The sequence below is a fragment of the Solenopsis invicta genome, chromosome 16 (assembly GCF_016802725.1).
Source record: "Solenopsis invicta isolate M01_SB chromosome 16, UNIL_Sinv_3.0, whole genome shotgun sequence".
NCBI lineage: Eukaryota > Metazoa > Arthropoda > Insecta > Hymenoptera > Formicidae > Solenopsis > Solenopsis invicta.
This window is the reverse complement of record NC_052679.1, coordinates 10,602,635-10,608,305: the sequence shown is the minus strand read 5'-3', so window position 1 is coordinate 10,608,305 and position 5,671 is coordinate 10,602,635.

Here is a 5,671-nt window from a genome sequence, read left to right as displayed (position 1 = left end):
GGACAACTCGCGGTCGAGCAGGTTTCAACGGGGATTTCCCGCTCCGTAGCCGCAACCAATCGCCACTGTAGCCGCGCGCGTCGAGCCGCGATAGCTGACGCAATAATTACTTATGCCTCATTGGCGTCGGTCTTTCGCAAACGGATCATTTTTTCTGATCATCGATTCATCGTCGAAATAATTTCGATTTATAATTTATCGGCGATTTTACACTGAGAGAAAAGTATTTAGTACTTGTGACTATAATTGCACATGTTAAAAGAATTATGATTAGTAGCTCTATTTTTATAGTTATTAATGTTATAATGTTAGCAATAATGACTTTATATTCAAAGTTCTATCAACTATGAAAAAATTTTGTTATAAATTATAATTTCAAATGTTAATACAGTAAAATATAAAAATATAGACGGTAGAGATAAATTCATATAAACATTTTCATATAATAAATGCAATTACAATTATATTGAATGTAATAACTATTTCTTAAATATTCGTTTACTGTTTATGTTGCAATAGCTATAATTTGCATGGTTAAATCAACTATATAGGGTAAAGTCGGTATTTACGCCGCGGGGGGATGTACGCCGCAGCAGTCAGAAAAAATAGAAGAAATAAAGATAGTTTGCTCAGAACTATTTTGTTATGTGCCTTTATGTTATATTAGTATTGTATTGTAATTACAGTTCTTTATTGTTAATATTAACGAAAATATCGTAAATTGAATTAATTTTTTCACGTAGAAGTAGCGCGATCGTGTATTACCGTCTACGTAAAATAATTACTGTAGAAAATATAAAAGGCATAATGATTATTTCATGATATGTAAATGTAGAGCGATAGTAAAGGATAAAATACAAGCAAGATTCAAGTGCATAGCTCTTGTATTCTTTATTTAGTTTGATATCTTGTATATTCCATTTGTCCATAAGATATACAGCCTTTTCAGCGAACGGGATTTATGCCGTAATACAGACACTGCGTGATTGGAAAGCAGCACTTACTCTATGTTGAGCACTATGTTGAGAACACAATGAGCACCCTGTTGATGTCTGTGCATATTAATTTCTTTAATATTGCATTATTATTACTTTGAATACATATTTACTGTTCTTATTCCCTAATAAACTTTATAAACAAATTTTGTAAGTCATTATGTTATTTTATATCATATCTGAAAATATTATTTGTAAATTTCGATGCGCCGTGTATCTTACACATGAGTAGTCGTAAATCCCGCCACTTTTTTTATATGACAAAAATGCAAGGGTTTTTTTAAGTTTTTTTTTTCAAGTATAAGAAAAGAAATATTTCATACTTAAAATTTTTTTTATAATAGTAAACAGTATGAAGTTTTTATTAGCCTAATTTATTTTCCTTAAACATAATAAATAATACTTAATAAATTAAATTTTCGATAGCTGCGGCGTATATATCGACTTTACCCTATATATAGCATCGAAAATAACTATAAATTATAGTTAAAATTTGGTAATTACAATCCTTTCTTTCTCTCATTGTTAGTATAGAAGCAAAATTTGTATTAATAAATTCTACTATATCTGTCCTTCCTCCGACTGTGGTTTTAGTCTTATGGAGGGAAAATGCTTTTGAAAACGATCACTATATTCATTTATTTTTTAAAAAAAGTAAATCGGTTCAAGTATTTCGAGTAACATAATACGAGTTTTATCACTTATGTAGCTGAGAAAAGCTTTTTAATTTGACTAAATTTTTCAATTTGATGAAATTTGTTCAAGTATATATGTATTTAAGTTAATATATGAATACATGAACTAAAATTAAAATATTTTATGTATTTAACTTAAATATATAAAATATTTAAAATTTAGTTCACATATTTATATATTAATTTAAATGAACTAAAGCTCAAGTATTTAATGTATTCAAATTGAATTAAATACTTAAACTGAAGAAATTAAGTCAAAAAATGTAGTCAACAACTTTTTTTACAATTAGTATACGTTTAAAAGAAAAATATACTAAAGTAATGAGCTTTATTGACTGAACAATAACTTATACACATACATATACACACGCACGCACGCACGCACATATATACTCGATTTACATGCGTACGATTTACGAAACGTCAATATGTCACTACATATTACTACATTAATATTGTACATATAGTATGTACATGCACAAATTTTTAAACACACTAATTTTTCACGTTAGATATTTGAATAATTTTAAGAACTCAACATTATATTTTCGTGTTATCCACATTCTGAACCATTTTTATTTTGTATAAATACACTGTAGAATTTTTGTATGAATTAAGCAAATATTGCGCACATACAACTGTGGCACATATTGACACAGTTGTAGATGACATATTAGGGTAAGAATAGGTAAAACTGATACAATTTTTTTAGTTTTTTTTTCATTTTTGATATAAAATCAATGAGTTCGGATTTATATTAGTGTCTATACATTAATTATACAAAAGAACTTTTAAATTTGTAAAGGCAATTATAAAAAGAGTGTATTGAAAAAAATCATGTTTTGTTAGTTAAAAATGATTTTTTATTTTTGCTTAATGATTTTTTCTTTATAACTTTACAACAAATCATTTTTTGGCAATGCCGATTGTGCAGTCACATTTCTGAACTTTTTATTTGAAAAGAAAAAAGATTGGTGAAAAATATTGATTGGAATCAAAGTTATAAGTAGCTCAGAGTTGAAAAAGTCTGGAAAATGTGTTTACGTTTTTTACGGGATCAGTGTGTTTAAGGTACTATCATTCCTATTAAAATGTATCATTATGTAACAAGGCGAATATGAGCTATCTTTAATTAACTCAAGGTGTCTAAAATTGAAAATTGGTGTGTTTCATGATATATTTCAGACCCTGCGCAGAAGCCCCCTTTTCTACAGCACTATGTATTCTAATTTTAGACAGAGTATATGCGAGTAACATATGCAAACGGACCTGTTCGAACGTGTTTTGTCCAGTTTTTTTTTTAAATAAGATTACTCACAAAAAATTTTACACACAATAGTAGTCCCACAGACCTCAACAAAACTTTGCTATCATATCATTCGAATTCTAGTTGACCAAAAAAGTTGATTAACATATCAATCGAAAGAGATTTCAAACTTTTTTTACTCCCTAGTCCAAACCTCCTGTTTCATTTCAGCATTCATTTTATCACAGCAAACGTTCGAAATTTCATTTGAGGTTTCTCTGACTCACTTGTGTGTTTAAGGGTTAAAGATCACAAAAAGTTTGTTAGTTATACAATTAAATCATAGAATTATTTATTCTTCCAATGTTTTTTTCCAATTTTCTTTCGATATTTCAAAAAACTTGTACTAAATATAAAAACATAAACTGACAATCTGTAATAACTATATAACTATAATATATAAATATTTAAAAAATCAAAGATTAAATATATATAAATCCTCTTGTGATTTAAAAACTTAAAGGTCCATTAAAAAACGAAAATATCAATGATAAATTCATTAACTTGAAACGAGCAACATAGAAAACACAATAAAACGCGAATAAAAATAACACATTAATTTTATTTTTCAAAAGTCACATTTAATTTTTTGTATCGACGTATTTTGATATGTATGTGATTGATCTCTATTACTGCGCAGCATTCATTTAAAACACGCTGAAAAAGAAGGATAAATAATTCCAAAAGACGTGACGACATATTTGCTGTTGCATCAAAATTATATTTTTTTTTATTTTTATGCATCTTTTTGGAAAAAAAACACTGAAACAATTTTTATAATTTCTTTTTAAAAATAATTAATTTTGAAAAATTGTAAATATAAATAATTGAACTATGTTATAGCTTTAATCATATATACATACGCCTATACATATATGGCACTCGCTTTTTACTCTTTTCTATTCTTATTTTCATCATATTGGATATTATATAAAATAGAAAATTAAATCAGCGTAAATTTCATGTTAATTCCATATTATGATGTAAAAAACAGTGTATTGTAAAATAAAAAAGAATTGACTCACCAAGACTCGATCTAGCTATCTCGTGATTATGAGTTTGACGTTCCACGCGCTCTTCAGTTAAAGACTCTACTTTAGTGGAGTAGAGAACTACTATAAAAGTCCACGGAATTTTTTGACATTAATTTTCTTATAAGCGCTTAAGTATCGCATCATATTCCTTTACTTATTGGACATGGAGAATTATCGTTGCAACGAATTTCGTTGAAATCGATTATGTATACATCTGGTCAGTCGTTTTGTGGCGCGTTTTTGTATCAAAAAGGGCTTTGTAGAACAGTACTCTCTCTTTGATTCATGTAAACGACATCTGATGGTGTTTATCATAATGTTTATACAAAGTTGATTCTGAGTTTGGCGCAATGTGTAAGTTTTCATTTAAATAGATGAATAATCGTTTTGTCTTCTCTTGATGTACAGTTTAAACCTCTTTCTGTGTGTGTAGTAGGTCGTCGACGTTTTCTACTTCTTTAAATTGTTTCATCCACTATTGAACGAATGATTTTGATTTTCTAAGTCATTTTAAAACATGAACATACGATAATTTTGGACCCTTTTGATATAAAACTAACAAGAAAACTGTGTCTGGCGCCGATTTGATTCTCCTTGAAATATGTTGTTAAACACGAAAATCTATGAGACTCTTATTTTTTTATATCGGCTCAAATTTTTCAAATTTTTTTCAGCCAAATTAAAGATTATTTTTTTCCAAAGCCAACCATATATAATAAAATTTTATTTGGGGAAAAAAAACAAAATAAAACTTTGGGTGATGAGAATATTTTGTCAAATAAAACAAAAAAATTCTTTTCTCTATAACTTTAAAGTATTCTTTAAACTGTACAATTTTTATTAAAAAAATTTTTTTCTGTCTCTTCTACTTTCGACGATATTCGCCCCAAAAGAGAAATACCGTTTTTTTTTCGAAGGGTGTTTCACCCCCTAAACATGAGATTTCGCCGATATAAAAAAATAAGGATCTCTTAGATTTTCGTGTTTAACAACATATTTCAAGGAGAATAAAATTGGCGCCGGACAACCGTGACAGTTCCCTTGTAAGAACAGTATTTCGTAACATTAGTGACACTTTGCACTTATTTTGAAAATTTCTAACAAAAAGTAGCGCTCGGAATGTTGTAAGACATTTTTACTTTTGAGCACTTAAAAATTTTTTCGAAGTACATTTTAACATTTTTTTAATTACAAATACTAATTACAAATTCTTTTTAAACTTAAGTATATTATCCCACGAACATATGTACACTCGAATGTTTTTTTTGTTATTTAACTTTTTATTTGGCTATACACATTTTGAGTTATGTAAAGTTAAACAATAACATGAGTTTTATTAATGTGGATCCTTATGTGTAATGACATCTCGACAGACCTAATACAGCCTTTTTTTCAAATTAAGTTTATATATAGAAGTAGTTAATTGATAAGGTAATTGTAGTTTTACTGCTAATCTACAGTTTACATATATTATAGATTTTCAGTACTGCATTCTATATGCAAAGGTATATTAATGTGTAATATGTAATGACATACTGATATTTCGTAAATCGTTGTTGTATCAGTAAAATTTACAACTTCAGCATTCTCTTAAAAAGAATGAAAAAGTATGCATAATTAAATGTTACAATGTACTTTGAA